This window comes from Lonchura striata, chromosome 2 (assembly GCF_050655825.1).
Source record: "Lonchura striata isolate lonStrDom1 chromosome 2, ASM5065582v1, whole genome shotgun sequence".
Taxonomy (NCBI): domain Eukaryota; kingdom Metazoa; phylum Chordata; class Aves; order Passeriformes; family Estrildidae; genus Lonchura; species Lonchura striata.
In genome coordinates this window covers 139,661,891-139,682,116 of record NC_140704.1, presented here as the reverse complement: position 1 = coordinate 139,682,116, position 20,226 = coordinate 139,661,891, and the positions used below count along the sequence as shown (strand labels likewise).

Below are 20,226 nucleotides of genomic sequence, written 5' to 3'. Positions count from 1 at the left end.
TTTTGACCCTCAAGAAACACCAAGTGCACCAGGCATCCTGATTAACTGTGACCTCACATTCAATCAGGTGAAAGAATGTTCCTTTTCAGGTGATTTCAGTTACTACACAGAAACTTGTTAAATTAAGTGAGAACATTTGTTTCAACTTCACTCAGAATTACTGACAGCTGAGACAGATTAAATGCTAAACCAAAGATGAAACGTTTAATCAATCACAAAGTAGTTTTCTGTGGAGCAGGGAGAAGGCAGGAGAGGTGAGTACATTCTGTAACTATGATGTATTTTTGTGCTTTTATAACACCCTTCAGCCAACGATTTTAGAAAACTTCCTGGCAGCTTTCAGAAAGCTTTTAGAATAAAAAAAAAAAAAAAGGCAGTGAAGTCAAAGAAAAATAATATTTTTCTTTCCTCTTCATCCTCTAATACAATATTTGTTATTTTCTAACCCATGAGAGACAGAGCTAATGAATTATTTGGTAGAAATGAAATGCAGTTTTAACTGAAATGAAGTAAAAAACCTTCAGGAAAGAATAATCTTGGAATACATATCACAGACTGCAGTTAGCAAAATAAAATTAATATCAGTGTCACTGGTGAAAGAACAATTTAATTTCTTCAGAAGTTAATAAAAAATGAGATCTCACCAACCTACATTCTGTTTAGATTTGTATTCATATATGCAAAATCCACTCATCCCAAATGGTTGGAAGCATTTGACATTAAGTATTGGTTCCCTGTACTCTCAATGCATGTAACAGACACATGTTTTAAGTAGACACAATCATTTTATGGAGACGATCACATTTCTCTGTAGTCACTGAATAGAAAGAAATAGAGAGAGAAAAACATGCAAACACTAAATTAATTTCATGTTCCCTTCTGTCCATTCCTCCAGATATCTGCACTTTAAGGCAATCATAGAATCATGCTGTCATAGACTGGTTTGAGTTGGAAGGAACCCTTAAAGCTCCTCTAGTCCAACCCCCCTGCACTTAGCAGAGACATTTTAAACTACATCAGAGCCTTATTCAATCTGGCCTTGAATATTTCCACTGATGGGGCATCCACAACCTCTCTGGGCAACCTGTTCCGGTGTTTCACAAATTTCCATGTAAAAAAATTTTTCCTTATATCTGAATCCACCCTCTTTTAGCTCAAAGCCATTAGCCTTTGTCCTATTGCAACAGGGCATGCTAAAATCTCTGTCTCCCAGCTTTCCTATAAGCCCCCTTTAATTACTGAAAGGCTCCTTTAGGATCTCCCTGGAGGCTTCTCCAGGCTGAACAGCCCCAGCTCCCAGCCTTTCCTCACAGGAGAGGTTCTCCAGCCCTTGCCCATCTTCTTGGCCCTGCTCTAGACTTACTGCAACAGGCCCACGTCATTCCTTTGCTGAGGATGCCAGAGCTGGACACACTATTCCCATTAGAGACCCACAAGAGAGAAGTAGAGGGGCAGAATCACCTCCCTTCACCTGCTGGTCAAACTTCTTTTGATACAACCCAGGATACTTTAGACTTTCTCAGCTGCAAGCACATATTGCCAGCTCATGTCCAGCTTTTGATCTGCCACAAGTCCTTCTTGGCAGTGCTGCTCTCAATCTCTTCATCCCCCAGCCTGTACTGATGCCTGGAGTTAAATGCTCTGTGCTATCATGACAGTACATGTCCAGTTTTGTTTGACACATTCATCCAAATACCAAAAGCAGCAATATGATTCTTGTTTTCTGTAAGGGAAAATGAAAATATAATCCATACTATTCTATAGTATTGTTATCCCCTCTTGCTAAGTGACCACCTTCCTACATAGTAATCATTGAAAGTATGCCAATTTTCCTAATCATCCAGAAGCCCTCATCACACTATATGGACACTGAGAGGTTGTGCCTGTAAGCTCACTTGAGGAGGAAGCATGGGAAACTGGAGAGGAGGATGGATAAAAGCACCTTTTCTGTCTGTCCTGTTATGAGTTGAGGGACAACTGCTATAGAACTTCAACCTAGACCAGCCAGGTCAGGGCTGGAGGATGGACAAACGGGGCCCAAGCCCTGGGCAGTGACTCTGGCCAGACATGATGGGGACAGACTGCTTCGGTGTTTGAGTGACCCATGGATGTGTGTGCTGTGGCAGAGTCTGCCTGGAAAGCCCTGCCCTGGTGGTCTCAAGGAAGAACACTTGCTGACAGTGGTGGTGATGTCTGTGTGATTGCTGGTGTTTGAATGGGTGCCAGGAACAGCACTGCTTCCTGTCCTGATCTCTGCAGCCAGATGTGTGATGTGTGTGTGTATCTGCATGGGACAGGAGAATTCCCCTGAGACTGAACATTCACTAGGTGGGCTTCCTTTATCATCTTCTCTGGGCTGTGGCTCCACTAATGGGGTTCCTGCAATTTCCTTGAAGATCTCTGGTCCCTTTTAAGAACAATGGCAGTCTACCACTGTCAAATGTTTATTGTAAATATGTAACACTGACATACATGAAGATTTCCACCTGGACACATAGAAAATTACATCTTGCTTAAGTTTCACTTTATTAGGTCACCAATTTTAACCTCATTTATATGTTTATACCATTGGGAAAATTGCCTGGAGCAGTGCTTGTCTGTGAAGAATCAGTTACTTAAATTACTGAGAAATATAATTTGTTTGTCTTATCAGCTCTGGCCGCATTTCACATTCTCAGGGGTATGTGGTTTTGACAGAGAGCTGCAGAAAGGGTGCAGGATGTGAATATTTACTTCCATCAGACCATTGTAGTAGTCTGGAAACCCATTTGAATTAATTGTCCTGGTTTGTTGGTTTTATTTTAATGTATCATGTATGTCATGCATTAAATAGCTATCTAAATATCCTGGTTTAATTAACATGATTTAGAAGTTGCTCACTCTTCCATGATTTGACTAAGATCAGTTAGAATTATTGTCTTGGGGGGTCTTTTTATAACGCATATGTTTGTTTAGCAAAGAAGGAATTTTAAAAATTCTTATAACTGAATGCACTTGAATTCTGAGGTTTTTAACCAGTTTTGGAAAAGGCCAGCTTCATTGTGCCCATACAAAGAAATATCACAAAAATTTTCAGTTATTTGACATGGTAACTGCAATTTCTGTTCGGCCTAAACACATGAATCAGGAAGAGATCTGCACAAATGGAGCTTTTCCAACCACTATTTGAAAACCTACAAACAGGCATGAGTAGAAATCACAGAATCTTGAAATGGTTAGGGTTAAAAGGGACCTTAAAAGTCATCCTGTTCCAAACACCTGGCCATGGGCTGGGATGCCTTTCACTAGACCAGGTGAAAAGGTCCCATCCAGCCTGGCCATTAATACCTCCAGGGATGGTATAGCCACAACTTCCCTGAGCAACCTGTTCAAATATCTCACCACCCTCAAGAATTTCTTCTTACCTAAATAGACCCTCTTTAAATTTAAAGCCATTGCCCTTGTCACTACAGGCCCTTGGAAAAAGCTGCTTTCCAGCTTTCTTATAGGCCCACTTCAGGCACAGAAGGCTGCTTCAAGGTATCCCTGCAGCCTGTTCTTCTTCATCCAACTCTCTCATCCTGTCTTCATAGGAGAGTTGCTCTAGTCCTCTGACAATCTTCATGGCCCTCCTCCAGACTTGCTCCAACAGGTCAACATGAGCAAAAGGAATAAATGATTAGACAATTAATTTCCATTTTTGTCAGTGTCCTTAACACCTAATATTCTGGAAACCTAGAAAGAAAACACTAATTTCTATCAAGACATGATCAATCCTATCAAGACATGATCTAGTTATGATCTAGAAACTCCTGCTATATGCTGTAAGCAGAATACATATAAATGGAACTACATTAAACTGAAATCTCAGGTGCTCTGTGTACTGCTGTGTACCAATTTTACCCAAATTCACCTATAGTTCTCAAGGAGAATTAAAATGCTTAATGAAATTTCAGTAGTACATAATCCGTGAGGACTAAGGCTAAGGTAGATATGCATAAATTCCATTAGTCTGAGATTGTTTAGCATCATCAGTGACATAGGCATGCCAGTAATAAGCATGAAGAATTTTGAAGACTTTTCATACTGATAAACTGTGGTAAGCAAATGACTGTTGGCAAGAAATTTTGTCAAAAAATCCTAGAAACAGAGGGATGTAGACATTAAATGGTAAGACAACACCTACCTTAGTTTGAAAGCACAGCCAGTGGAAAGGAAGGAAATCAGCCAATCTGTGGATGGAGCAGCCCACAGGTGAGGAAAAAATCTCAGGGAAACTTAACACATGAAGCTCTCTGGAGTTTCCTCAATGTGTATCATTGATACCTTAATAATTGCTAGATCTATTTGATTGGTCATGCATTAAGAAAATATGCTACTGTCCATAATTATGATTTCAATAACAGTAGATTTGGTTATGACTACAAAAATTTTATTAGGAAAGAAAATTACTTTTGAATATTTTTAATTTGCAATTAATCTAGATAGGCATCTGAAAATGTAGATAAGGGCTATTAGCATATTCAGAAATATTTATCACTAATGTCCACTGATTCCAAAAATCTCTGTATTGGCACATGTTATTATTATAGAGATTTTGCCATTCCAAGACGTACAGAGGACAGACAGATGTTGTTCTAGTAACAGAGAAGTCATTTATAAAAGAATACTTAGAGTCAAAACAGACAAATTAGTTTGCCATATCAGCTCATAACACAAAATATCTGTCACAGGCAGTAATATCACTACAGTATCACTGCCTGACCAAGATAGCATCAGATGCATTGCTGTGACATGCTCAGATAGGCCTAAAAAGCTGCAAATCTAGGAGACAGGATATGTGGGATTGTTCAAGTATGTAATTATAAGACATAACTTCACAGACAATTCTGAGACTATATTTTTGGACTCTGTAAATATAGCAGCTAGGCTGAAACGACAGCCAAAGACAAGCAATACCATTGCCCACAAGTTCTAAAGGAAATCAATTCATGCCACATGTAATCATGCAGTTAAAACTGTCTCAGTATCAAGCATAGAAAGTAGTAAACATGATGAATTTTTTTTTAAATTACTCTGGTAACCCCAGTGACTTAAATCTGAAACTGTACAAAGCAAATTATTAGAAAGTATAATGAACCATAGAATTAAAAAGTTGATACTTGGATAAAAATATCTTGTAGAAGAATCAACATAGTTTTGTAAAGAGAAGCTATGCCTCACAAATAAATGGTAGAAAAACCTAACTGGTATAATCTTCCAGGATCCTCAGACAGCACTCAGCAGGGTTGCCCACCAAATCCAGTTACAGGCAGTAAGCTCTTGTGAAGTAAGAGGGAAGTCCCCATAGGGATAATGATCTCCTCTAAGGCTATAAAACAAAAGTAAGGCAAAAGAATTAGTTTTTGGTTTTTTTTTTCTTCAATGGAAAGAGAGAAACAACGGGATCCTCTAGATGTCTGTGTGAAGCTTTGTACTTCAACATGCTCAAAAATTATCTGGAAAATGAAAATGCTTAAGTGATTTGGTTTTCTAATACCTCTAAGATATTCAGGCCTATAACTGCAAAAGCATAGTGGGTAGGGTTGGGGAAATAGAAAAAGAAACTCATGAAAGTGAGCAGTAACAAATGAAAATCAATCCAGATAAACTAATGCACAAAGTGAAAAACAACCTTACCTTTATATTTTCATTACTGGATTTAAAATTACCTATCACTACTTGAGATAAAGATCCTGGTGTTTTCTTGCAAAAACCTGATCTCAGCTAAGATCAAAGCCCATTAAAAATATAGAAACAGAAAATAATATAGAACAGCTTGATATATATCCAAAACGCATCCACAGCACAAATATTATATTGTGCTGCTTTGGTGTTTCTCCACTCTTCTATTCATGTGTAGAACATAGGTTGAAAAGGACATTGAAGGATAGAGAATGAGATTTTCAACTGTTGCTGCAGGTGCTTTAATCCAAACTCTTTCTTTTCAAAGAATTTTGCTTTATAGAGATGCCTATGTTCTACATATGCCTAAGTTTTATCCTGGCATCCTGAGTGCCAACAGATCTGCCCTTGGTCCATCAGAACTGCAGCATTAAGCAAGCCAAGGTATGAAGGTTCCTGAGCTCCACATGAGCTGCAGCCAGGCTCCTGCAGACTTTGCCAAATGCTGTGGGCACTCAGAGAGCAGATGCACCAGGCTGAGCTCTTGAATCAGGGGGAAGGTGTAGCTCCCACTAATTCTCCCCATGGACTCCTCCTTCTACAGGCCATGAACAGTCACCGGTCATTTCTCAGAGGAATGAGTATGTGTGGGTCCCTCCCAATTAAGTTATCCATTCTCTCAAATTAGCTACATATAAAAAATAATAAATTTAATGTAGTACCAAATACAACCTAGAGCTACCAGCTCAGCACAAAGCTACCAGCTCAACACCACAGCTGCTAAACTTTCTTGTGTGTCTTTTGATAGTGAGAATAAGTGTCTAAACTACTCAAAAAATTATTTTCAAATTGCATAATGTAACAGCAGGTGGCACTGTCACATCAAAACTTGTACAATCATTTCCTGTTCAAACTGATTCAGATTTTACTCCTAGATAATGGAACTGAAAAGTGAGTGACAAGCAAATTTGCACATTATAATTAAACATAATTTCCTAAATATTCTTCTGCATTTCTGATCCACCATTTGAGTCTTGAAAAGTTTTAATCCTTTGATTTGAGCTATTGCATTTGCCAATACACTTGCAATGATCCCCTTTGTTCTGTTTAGCCATCCTTTCAGTTCTATATTCCCTGAAGAAATAAGCTGAAGCATACATAATTATTTCTCACAAAACTGCTTAGCTAATGAGACACAAGACTGAAATTTCCTCTCTTTTCACATACAGTATAATGTATGAAAGCTGTAATGACAAAGAAAAATCAACTTTGACTGTTTCTTGAAAGCAAAAGCTTTTTGCTGAAAGATTTACCAAAAGGCTGGAAGTACTCAAGCATTTAATGAAGGAGGAGCAGTCTGGCTGTTCTGAAACACCAATATCTACAGCCATGACAGTTCTGTGTAGAAGTATCATCTGTAACCACCTCTGGAAAAGCCCCCAAATCACATGCTCCATGTTTGATATCTAAAACATATATTTAACTTTGTATTACAATTTAAAAAATGAGATTATTCACTAATATAATGGAAATTATGAAGCCAAGACAGAACACAGAAAAATAACATCAGATTTTTAAAAGAATCATACAACTTGAAGTAGGGATTTGTAATACATGGGTAAATATCCATAATAAAGGTAGAGAGAATTTTATTCCAGAGGAAACTTTGATACATAAACATTCTTTTTGGTCTGCACTGGGACTTACAAATTATTTTTTTTTTTTAATTCAAAAATTTAAACACTGCAAGAGTCTTATAGAAGTATTTTAATTTGTTATTAAAATTATGCTATTATTATGTATTTGAGTTGTAACTGAAAAGCCGAGTTTGTGACATTTTGGCTTTTTGGTATAATATCTTACAGTTGTATCACAGGCATTGCATTACAAAAGAAAAGGCCAGATCCAGCCTCAGCCTTGATCTGGACCCTTGTGCAGCAACTAAAATGTGTGATATTCCTCCACCATTACTGGATGTCTCCAAAATAGATCTAGGTCTCTTCAGCAGCATCTGTGTGTTCACTCTCCTGTTTCTGCTGGCATCCAGAACATGGAATGAAGTGCAACAAACAGAAGCTGAGCAGGCGGGTTGCACCACATGACTTCCAGAGGTGTCTTCCAACTTCAATCACTGTGTTTCTGTCATCCCAAATTTTTTCTAGTCAGGATTTGCTAAATTAAATTACAAAACAGTAGTGGCTTCCATATAACAGTAGGTAAATTTCTGTGCACTTTTCAAGGGACTCAATTAGATTAATTTCCCCAGGCTCTCTCTGATGTTAACGTGTTATCCCTGTCCCCATCTCCCCATCAAATCTACGGAAATGGTGTTCAAGCCCCCTGTGAGAGTGTGAGGATGTGAAATTCTTGTCTGTTGCTTCACTTCTGGGCTATTCAGGATCCCATATGAATACATTGCCTGTAGAAAAAGTCATAGAAGCAAAAGTCTCCCTTTTTATAGGACGTGGACTGAACATGCCATTAGTGCACGCACCATCGCGAATGTGTAGCACAAGCAGCTTCTCATTGGATCTCCCAGGGGAAGGCCAAATCTCACCGACGCTGCTGAGACCTGTTCTTCAAATTCTTTTAGTGAGGGTCAGCTCTCTTTCTAGTGCTTTCAAAATTTGTTTTTTGTACCAAAACTCCTCTCAGATGTAGGAAGTTAAGGACCACATAGAAAACCCAAGAAAGCAAGCAACCCAAGTGCTTCAATCTGTAAAGCTAGGTCCCTTAAAAGCCAGTTCCTGTGGTTTCAGGAGATTTATGTTCCAAGCTATTCTGCTGCCATATAAGATTGAACTAAAGTAAAAAGGAATCAATTGTACAATTTAAATTTAAACTAAATTAAATTCAAGCCCATGCTGTTTTAAATTCATCGAAGGGCATATACTGCTGGGTGAAGAGCACAAACAAGTATTGCTATCAGCAAGACCTCTCCTTCAGGTAAGTTAGCAAACTAACTTCCCAAATGCATAAAAGTAATACTTCAAGATGAAAAAGCTTATCTTATTTTATTCCATCTTGTTTCAATTTATTCCAACCAATAATCTGGCCCAGTACCTTTAAACTTGCTCATGTAACTTTGTATCCCAATTATATTTCAATGCTAATTACAACAAAGCTACCTAGTTACATGGTGTATTTAATATGTTAGCACATTTTTCTCTTTAAAAACTTTGAAAAATACAAGAATGTTCTTTCTCTCTTCTGTGCTCCAAAGTGTGTACTATTGTGGTGCTGGTATTCTGAATCACACTGCAATGCTAAAACTACTGATCTTGTAATATAGGAGAGTGTTTGGGATTTTATTTCCACCATTATATTTTACATACTTCTATAGTGCAATCAAGAATCACTAAGATCTTTAGGATGTTAAACAGAAGATATAGGCCAGGAAAAAATGAGTATTTTCTGTTAAGGATTCTGGTGTACTGTATTTTAAGAATTCATTAATCATTCACTAAGTGAAGCTGATAACTTACAAGCAAAAATAAAGGAACCAGAAAGAGCTGGAAAGGAATTGCTTCAGACAAAGTAATATTTTTTCAAGGAAATATTTTATTTTATTTCAAATAATATTTTATTTCAAGGAAATCCTTTGGGTAGGGGAAAACTAATAATTAGCTTTAGATGAGATTTTTTTGAGGCTTGACTTCCTATATATGAAATTTTACTCATTCACTATAAAGTATTTAAATTGTTTTAACAAAGATATTTTTGGTTTAACTCCCTTTTTTAAGTGCAAGTGACATTTGATATTTCTTAGGGTACCTGACATACCTGCTTAGAATTAGCAGATGTGAGGCCAAATGTGTAAAATATCTGTGCTCCCCCAAGGAAACAAGTGGAGGCCAAGCAGATGCCTGTCTGTACACATTGGGTAGTCTGAGATGCACACAGGCAAGTAACATTATGGGAAGATGCAGCTGAGGTGAATATGTAAGCTGCAGGAAAATAGCAGGGAAGAATAATTCTTCTCCTGTCTATCCAGAACATAAACACTCATCTAGACAATTTGAAAGCTGATTTAGAAAACAGAAAGGGAGGCACACTTTTTAAAAGTAATAAAAAATTATCATTAACCACAGCCAGAGATAAAATTTGCTATAAACTACATTTTTAAAAATGAATTGTCTTAGATTTAGTTAATGACATCCAGTCTAGACCTGGCAGCTAGAACTTAGCCATACAACTTAGTTGGAGTCATGGAAAGGGAATTGTTGTGAAGCAAAGAAGCAGAGATTTCCCTCACACAGAGAGAAGCATAAAAGGGTTAGCAGGCATGTTACTGAAGTAGCTCAAAGCAGTCAGTTTTGATGAACAAATTGAACCCTGAGTCACTGGAATTACTCTGGAAGTCATTAAAATCTCAGCAAGAAGGAGTCAATATTATTAAACCTAATGATCTCAGGATAAAAAGATTAGAAAGGGTAGTGTTTGTTTAGTATGGGGAAGACTGAAGGGATCTCCTTAATACATATAAATATCTCAAAGGCAGTGAGGATGTCAAGAGGGTAGCACCAGACTCTTCTGTGGTGCCTAGTGACAGAATGAGCAGCAATGGACATAAAATAAAACACAAGAAGGTTCAGCTCAAGAAGAGTAAGAACTTATTTTATGTTGAGGGCAGCAGAGCACTGGAACAGGCTGTCCAGGGAGGTTGTGGAGTCTCCCTCTGCGGAGACATTCCAAACCCACCTGAACATGTTCTGTGCAACCTGCTCTAGGTGACCTTGCCTCTGCATGGGAGTGGGACTAGATGATCTCCAGAGGTCTCTTCCAACCTTAACAATTCTGTGATTCTGTGAAAGAAAGGTAAAGCAATGCAAGACAAGCCTAGAAAAAAATATGAAAGCTGAAACTGGGAAGGAACACAAAACTTACATAAGGTGCAGCCACTGGCTGGTTTTAAATTTTTCATGCAGAGGGGAATTCAAGTGAAAATAAAAATTAAGCTTGAAAGATAATACTTGTTCCAAAAATCAGAGCTATCTAGTTAAAACTGATTCATTATATTAGAACAACTTTTTAGTGTTATAAGTAGAATCTAAAGCAAACAAAATTTAGTCAAGATCACTGAAGTTTTTTTGTCGCAAGCAATGATAATGTACAGAGAATGAAAGTTCATTGTATCTGTGAATTCACAGAAAATTCATAGCTTAGTAGTGTTTTCTCAATATTTCTCCCATTTACTTTTAAAACATTTTTACTCATTAAGCAAAAATTATTCCTACTATAAATGACCAAGTAAAACAATAACAAAGGCACATAAATTTAACTATGCTTTCAAAGACAAAATGGATTATTTTGCAGAATCACATCCCAAATATTTATCAAACACACCCTCTCTTTTATTAGGATTATATATGTTCAATTAAAGAAAAGCATACATGTGTGCTTGACTTCATGGGTTCTTCCTGAAATAACTCCATTTATTTGCATGTTAAAGTTACACATTTTCTTCTTGAAGACAAGTTTTACAGCATTCGTAGAAGACAGTGTTCTTGTCAGGAATTATTCCACTGAGTCAGAAGTTGAGAACTATCAAGAACAGTAGCATGATTAAGGCCAATAGAAAGCACACTAGAGTGGAAAGGAAAGAAATTACAGAAACGAAACAGTTGTATGGGAAAGAGAATGGGAAAATATGAGCCTTTCAGGATTTTTACCATTCCATTTAGGCAAAGTCTTGGTACAACAAAACATGGTTACAGAAGAGAAGATTTGTATATTACAATAGAATACCCACATTCTTCTGGATTCTATTTCCTTTTCATTTGTCAATATGACTGTAATATTTTATGCTTACTCAAGGTTATTTGTGGTTTTATTGACACTAAAGGTTATTACTGCTATAATATACTTTATTAATAATGTTTTGATGTACAGTATTGTCTACAGGGGAATTGAACTGTATTTGCTCCCAGACAAGCTGAGAAAAAGGTTGTACTCTAAATACAAACCTTAGTTCAAGACACAGAAGCAAAAGACCAAAGGAAGAAGAGAGGATTTCCTCTCGAAATTAGAGAAGAATTATTCAGTGTTCTGAAATTCATTCAGAAACTGTCTGTGGAACACAAAACCTGAGTATTTAGCTACTTAGAACTTTGAATTAGTCTGTCTGTGAATTCATTATTATCAACACATAAGGAGACTTCCTGCAGTCTGATGAATTATGAATTCTTTCTTATTTATGAGTACTGCACGCTTGATCCAAGCTATACAAAGTCTCATATAGTCTAAGAAAAGGAATTAAATTGATCAGCACACCCATCACCACCCCTAGGAAAATCTGTCTGACAACAATGAAAGGCTTAGAAAACTCAGAGACATTAAACAGATTTTTTTGACAGGCTTATACCCATAAACATACACCTACTGACATCTATAAAAACACTGTCTCTTGGAGTTTTAATAAGTGAATAGCAAAGATATTTAAACTAAACAACTGTAATTGGAACACCATGAGTGAGGGGAATCAACTTACATATCTAGTTTTATGATATCTAGTTTTATGCATATTTGAGGTGATTACTTTCACATGTTTGCTTATACTTCATTCTTTGTTTTCTTAAACATACAACAAAATCAAGAAAAAGTTACTAATGCTGTGTGGGAATTGCCTGTCAGATGATTTCTCCTCAAAAAAAAGCCTACAATAAAGAAGGTGGGTTTTAGCTATTGAACAGAAATTACCATGATTACTTATTACTGTGCAGATGTAATATGAAGTGACTGGATAATTTAGAATCCAGTGCTCTCCTTAAAAAAAAATATTGTGCTGGCTTTGGCTGGAGTGGAGCTAACTTTCTTCACTGTTAGTGTGGGACTGTGTTTTGGATTTGTACTGAACACAGGATGATAATATAGAGATACTTTTGTTATTGCTGAGAAGGGCTTACACAGAGCCAAGGACGTTTCTGATTTTTGTTCTGACAAACTGGTGAGGAGGTTGTGGGTGCATGGGAGGTGAGGAGGAGACACAGCCAGGACAGGCAGCCCAGACTGACCAAACGGATATTCCACACCATGTGACATGCTCAGTATATAAAGCTGGGAGAAGAAGGAGTAGGGAGGGAATGTTTGAAGTGATGGGTTTGTCTTCTCAACTCACCATTATTGAGATGGAGTCCTGCTCTCCTGGAGACAGCTGAGCACCTGCTTGCCCCTGGAAATGGGGCATTAATTAATTCCTTCTTTTGCTTTGCTTGTGTGAGTGGCTTTTGCTTTCCTCATTAAACTGTCTATATCCCTGAGTTTTCCATTTTTTACTCTTCCAATTCTCTCCCTGATCCTGCAGGTGGGGGAGTGAGCTGGTGGCTTAGTGGGACTTGGCTGCTAGCTGGGGTTAAACCACTATAGTTACAAAACATAATTAGTTCCCACACCCACAGTCAAGTGTACATGTCATAAGAACTTTTCCAGCAAGTGTTCAGATCACATTGTTGGAGTAGTTGAAAGCTGGGAAATTTAGTCTGACTAATTAATGAGATACTATTTATGCAAATGTGACAGGCTGAAATTGAGGAATAAGGACTGCTTATATCCATGAAAGTTTTCTCCGAAATGCATTCCAAAAGCTCTCCAGAGGACACAGAGCCCTTGTACAGTACAAATAAACTCCAGATCATGAGCTGAGAAGCCAACAAACACACTTTCCCTTCCACGCACCCAGAAACAGAAAGGAATAGCTCCTGCACAAAGTTCAGCACTTTTTCATGTAGTCCCATAGGATCCCTATCCCTCTAAATGTTCAATCACCTGGAAGCATGAAGTGTTCTGGGGAAGCACAACTTAATTGCACATGGCAGCAATTAACTGTAATTAATCATAATGGTACTTACCTATTTCACAGTAATGTTGTGAGGACTAACCAAATACCACATTTCTAAAATTATTTGTGACATGCAGAACAAATTATGTCAAAAATAAAATGCATTTTCTAAATGCTAAATGCTTTCTAAATTTATCTAAACAAGTGTATGGTACTTGTTAATAAATAGATAACTATAAAAAATAAAATATAATAAATGCTTTTGTTGTTAAGAATTAATAAATATATTTATATAAGTAGTAGAGCATTTTTTTCACCAAAAGATAATAAAAATAGTAAAATACTCTAGGGTCAGATTAGTCTGACAAACCATAGACACCTATATGTTAATAATTTATCTGAACTGTTGTCTAGCCTTCCCTTTCCATCAGGGGAGACAAATGGACCTTGGTGAGGTATGATTCATCCCATCTGAAAGCAGATGTGTGTACAACAAATAATTTCTTCTTTGAATCTTCTATTTCTCTTCTTTGACTGAAGAGGCTAAAGGAGGCTGGCAGGGCAAAGAAATCTCTGCTTCTCATAGGCAGATAGTTGGTCAGTTATGCAGTCATTCACACAGGAAGTCAGTTTACACATAATCACCACTTAACAACCACAATTCCTCTTACAAAAGTAATTAATCTAGCTAAAGGATATACGTGAGGTCAATTTACCAAAATTAATTTTGTAAATTTAAGGCTTTTATGATAATTTGTATGACTGCAAAGATGGTAAACAGGCATCTTACACACTAGACCAAGTATGAGGTTTTGCATTATCAGCTGAAAGGAAATTATTTAATACATAAAATGTAAACTGAAGGATTGTGGAGCAAAGAAAACACCGGTGAAATTCAGCAGAGAAGGTGCCTGAACACGTTTCTCTTTTGCACTAAATGAAATTATCTCAAGTTTTTTTCCATTATGATGTTTCCCTCTGTATGAAGACATGCCTGTACTGGTTTTTCTGTTTGTTTTCAGATACTGACCTATTCTGCCTGTTCAGTGGTGCAATAAAATTGTTAATTACACAGACAGATGGATTGGATGTTTTTCCATTAGTACAGATGTGGAAGCAGGTGCACCAACAGGGAAAGAATTGACAACGCTCCCCTGGAGGGAAAACCCCTCAAGTGATAACCACCTTTGTTAGGGTTAGAAAAAAGGCTTCTCCCAGCATGCCTTGCTGTGACATGCAGATTTACTGTATCCCATTGGCCCTTCTCCCTCGCTCCACCCCTGTGCCCTCATCCCATTGGCCCTGGTGTTCTGCCCCACCCATCACAATCCCTATATAAACCCTTGCTTTCCCTGCCTGAGAGGGTCTTTGGGCCTGGATCCCTTTGTGGAAGAAGCTCAATAAAGGCTCTCCCCCCGTCTCTCCTTCTGCACCACTAGAACATCAAAGAGCTGAAATCACCCGGCCTGAGCACAGACGCGCCTGTGCCCCCGAGGTCTTTTTCAAGACACTTCTTTGGGAAGGTCACGGCACTCTGAACACCACCCACCACGACATACAGATATAAGTTATTATAATAAAAAGTTTTTATGAATGACTCAATATTTTAAAGTTGCCTGAGGTTGATAACTTGGTTATGTTATACAAATTCTCAAATAATACCTAGTTTTGCCTTAAACAAATTGCTTAGAGATTGCTACTAATTTATAAGTGTCACAGGTGGGAGTGGAAGCTTCAGACAAAGTTTATTAGAGAAGCCCTGCTGAGTCATGAGGTGCAGAAATGACCCCTGGCTTTCTAAACTCCTTCTCAATCTTAGCCCCAGACTTTATTAACACTTTGAGTAACTTTGTCCCACAGGATTAATGATGGAAAACCAGATTTATTTTGATAAAAGTAATTATTTATTATGCCATATGACAAGGCAAAAATGTTAACTAAATTATTTGCTGTACATTCTAAAAGCTAAAACTAGTAGTTATACATGGTATTGAATATGATAGTGCACTATATTAGAGCAATTACATTAAAGCAACTATATTAAAGCTAGCAAAAATAAGCAATTAGGTAGAGACTGATGTAATTCACCATACCAGTGCTCATGGACAGATCTCCTTTACTCAGCTTTGAGTATCCTTGGGAGGCAATCTCTACCCAAGGGAGGAATCTCCTCACACTCCAAGGAGGAATATGTTATCTAACCATATGAGAGGGGACTGGACCCATACAGTGTAAAGCAGTTGACTGACAGCCACATGTCTCCAGTTGCATCACTATCACGATGTTAATTTTGGGGTTGGTGAGCAGACTGGCTTTAGCTTAATTCAACACCAAAACCAGCACATGATGGCCCTCTCAATATAATACTGAGAGGCTTTCAAATAGGTCCACATAGCTTGACCACATTCCAGGTCAGAGACACAGTAAGTAATATTTTTATAGGCTGGAATTGATCGTGTTACTCTTAAAGAAGACATCTTTGCTGTTGGCTGTCATACTTTCTATACTTTTATAAATGGAAAAATAAAGTTGTTTTCCAGTTTGCTATTGGAAGATCATGATCTGGTACATAATACAATGAATATTCACAGATTTAGAAGCCATTTTCTTTGAAGGGTAGAGTTTTTATTGACTGAGAGAAGTTTAAATTTTAAAAGATCATTGTCTTCCATCTCTGCTAAAGTGATAATGAGAAAGTAATTAATAACAGAAATTCCTCCAAAAGCCTTCATTTTTGAGAATCCTCAAAAGAATTCAACTTAAAAATGGATGTGTGGATGTTTTATTAACATTAACAACACCAAGTTATACATGGGAGTGTAACAAGTGTCCATGAGGAAGCACAGTGAGAATTGATCTTGGTTTGAAATTCCCAGCAGATGGCCCAGCCAGGTTCTTGCACTGATGACAGGAGCCCAGCAGTCTACAGTGTGCTGAGATAAGCACTTGCAACTCAGGATAAAAATAACTCAGATAATAAGGTGTGAGTGGTCATGAAGGAAAGCAAGTCTTTGCAGTAAATTAGCACAGGAGAAGCTAATGAAGAAACACAAACTGTAAAATGTAATCATTGGAACAGACCACAGGAAAGAATGAATACAAAACTTATTTAAGAGCTGCATAGTTTACCTGAACTGCTAGCAGAAAGGAACTGACATTTGCCAAATTAAAATATTTCAGATGTAAGGTTAAGTAATTTCAAGTTAAGGAGAAGACTGAAAGCTTTGCTAGTTGGTTGATGGAGCAGTGAGCTTAGCTGCTGAATAAAACAAGTAATTCTAGGCAGGGACAGTATCAAGAGCAATATATAGATTGTTGCATGCATTTAATGTTTATTCTGTTTCTGATAATATCCATTTAAATCTCAGCTGATTGATTAAAATTTCATCCTGTGTTGAATGACTTCACTTTCCTTGATCTATTTAAAAATTTATTTTGAATAAGGCATTATTTTGCATAGTAAATTATTAGAGTTTTTTTTCCAGAGTAAAAGCATGGGCCTGTTTCCTCTTGATACATATATGTAATCTTCCTTGCCTGCTCAGTGATAAGATGATGGAGTAATAGCTCCTACAAAATGCATTAGATAGGTCAACAGTCAGTTCTAATTGCATATCTTTTATTCATCTCAGAGGACTTTGGGGATTTGGAATAATGCAGCTAAAATTAAAATTTATTCTTATTAATCTCCTTCACTGATCTAGCAAGAATGAAAGTAACATCCAGCCTAGCATTAGACATAGTGTTTACGAAACTCAGTTTTATGTATCAATGCCCATTTCCATTACAGTTTCATCAGAAAATATCAGCAACTTGCTTTCCTATATAGTTGGTGGATATAAAACTGGCCCTTACTTTGAAAAAAGAATTGCTCATATGTGTAAGTTTCGCTACAGAACTACCTCCCCAGCTATGCTTTTTTTACTTCCTACCACATTGTAAAAGGCAAGAAAATAAATAGGGTCTGCAAGTGGGTAGTGTTCAGAGATACTGAAAACAGCTTTCTTAACATAGCCCTGATTCCATACTCTCTTAAACTGTTTTCACACAGTGTGAACCAAACCGTGTGTCTACTTCTGATCTGTCTATTCCGTGCAGCAAGCTCAAAGGAAGTGAGATCTGGCTGGTTTCAACTGGACCATTTCCACAAGAAAAGCAGAATATTCCTGGGGGGAATAAAGCTGTGTTAATAAGCTCTTATTTCACCTGTCAAAGGAAACAGCAGAGAGTTGTCTGGAGAATTTCTAGGTTTAATCTTTTCTCACCTGTTATTGCAAGAGTGACATTACAGCAGCTCTCAGACTATATGAAAGACAGGCTTCAGACACCTAGGTTGTAAAAACCACAACTGGTCCTGAAGAGCCCTACACTAACCAATGGGAAATATTCAACAGAGGATGTAGCCAGTACCACTGGTTTTGCAGTCATTTGCGGGAGTGACTCTTGATCTACATGAAAGAAATGGAGTTTATGATACAGATTATGTCTCATCCTAAATGCAGTTGAATTCAAGGCTCAAAACTTGCATCTTGTACAAAATTTGTCACAGACAAATAGTGATACATCTAACATTCATGAATTTTAACCTTGTGATTATTTACTCACAAATCTTGTATCCATATAAAAACTAAACAAATATTATTATAACTAACCCCTTCCCCAGAGACTATTGTATGGTAGATGTCAGCAAAATCATGAATGGTACTGGTAACATGAATAGGACACCATTATTCAGCAATCACAACACCAGAACAGAGGACAGTTAAACAGTCCAGTGGTATCTTTCTCCCTGTACACAGTTAAACTGTGGAGAACCTTAAACAAAGAATTATCAACACTGAAACCAATTAACTCAAATGAGAATTTACAGCACCATGAAAAATTATTAAACATGTTAGGCTTCATGCAGCCTCCTGCTTATCAAATTCCTGTGCCACTGAAAACTATGAAGGTGTTCCTGGAGGGAGTTTGCCTAGAAATACCCTACATATCATACTTCTTCCTAATGCTTTCCCTCTGTTCTACTACATAAGGACCAGGGGAACCATTTACATTTTAAATTCCAAAACACATCAAAATCAAATCAAAACAATATGAGATCAAAATATTAAAAAATTTGGAAATACAATATGTGAGAAATTACAGTAATTAAGAATCACTTGATTATGAAGCACTACTTCTGTATGAAGAGAATCAAGCCTATTTGAAAAGACAAATGTTTGGACCTGCACATCCTGGCTTTTTTGTGTATATCACCAGCTGAAAAAAGTGAGTACACAATCGCCATAAAATCATAGTTTTCAACACGGGTAGAGAAAATCAGGAAAACAGATTATAAAAGAGGTTTTTGTAACAGCTGGCTCTTTTGCTGAAGTAAATTTTTCAACTCCCACAACAGACATACTGGGTTGCAACTCATATTTCAGCATTCCATCAAATCTTTTTTTTGTACCATGTCTTGAAATAATGAAATCTGTTTTTTCAGTCAGTGATATCACATCAGGGAAATATCAGCAGGAGCATTGGTAAAAACAGTAGTTCAGACAGATGTCATTAGCATTCAGTCATTTCAGATATTCTGACATGACAAAGCAGTATAGTACCTTTGGTCTGAACCACAGATCTGAACCAGGCAGACATGGTTCTGTCCAACACTACTAATTCCATGAGCCAAAACACCTTGGAAATATCTGTGGTTCACTTCAGCTGCAGCATTTCACTGGAAGGGTGATTTGATTAAGACCAAATGACCCCTTGTTCTCTTATAACAGCTTTTGCTACTACTCTAGGGGTATATGAACATGGTTGCTTGAGAGGGTTTGCCAAGGGAATAATAAAATTATGGAAGCTGTTACTTTAGTTTCTCATGTACAAATAAGCAGTAATGACAAATAGCAGATCCTTTAAGAGTTTCCCCAAAAATGAAATATGCACCAGTAAAACCTGTTTCTTCTGTCTCTACTAGAAGAAAAATAAATCCTCTGGTTTTGAGCCTTTCTACTAATAAAACAATTTTTTTTAATTTCTTTGAAATCTTCCAGCTTTATGTTATCGTTACATTTGAAAATAATTTTCAGAACAATTTTCTAAAAGTCCTTTTTTTAGTAAAAAACTAAATTTACAACTAGCAGAGAAACAGCACTCAGAAGTAAGGTTTTATATGATGTATATATCTCCAGTCTAATTGTGATTATGTGAGTTTACAGTTTGGAAGTTCCAAACGGAATTTTACTGATGTCATTTTCCTGCAGTAAGAAGTGCATTGAAGAATGCAAAAACTAAAGGAAAGCATATCCTTAACATATGGCTTTCCTCTACTCTTTTGAAGAAAACACTCTGGTCTGAACAGTTGATAATCAGGCAAAAAATTAAGTTTGAAGTGAAAGAAATATACACAGCTGTATACAGTCATTATTCCATAAAGGACATAAGTAAACAGAAAAATGATTCTGCTCTCTCAAGGTCTCATACATGCACTGGAAATTATGCATCAGAGTATTTTAAGAACAAATTATCTACAGTTCTAATGAGGCATTTGAGGCAGTTTTGACTTTGACTAGACAAAGTCAAAACTGGTAGTGAGGTTCTTAGAAACACCAGTGAATCTGAAGTAATCCCTTGAATAGTCATGATGGGAGGGGAGTGTTTTCAAATCTCCCTTCTATTGGAGAAAATATTCCTGAAAAAGTCTTTTTGGCTGATGGAAAGAATGACTACTGAAAAGAGCTTGAGTAAGCAGTTTAATGACTGAACAGTTAGGGGTCTCTTACAGTCATTAAGGCATCTCGCTGTTCCGAGGTACTTCT

At 37.1% G+C, this 20,226-nt stretch overlaps 1 long non-coding RNA gene across 1 annotated transcript; it reads right to left on the bottom strand.

The window, feature by feature from the left end:
• Positions 1-14: 14 nt before the first annotated feature.
• LOC144246800 (uncharacterized) lies at positions 15-19,979 on the bottom strand. The gene is made up of 3 exons (XR_013340508.2): positions 5,227-19,979; positions 4,166-4,211; positions 15-3,618 (listed from the first exon to the last, which is right to left on the bottom strand). It is a non-coding gene; the product is annotated as an uncharacterized LOC144246800 (long non-coding RNA).
• Positions 19,980-20,226: the final 247 nt, after the last annotated feature.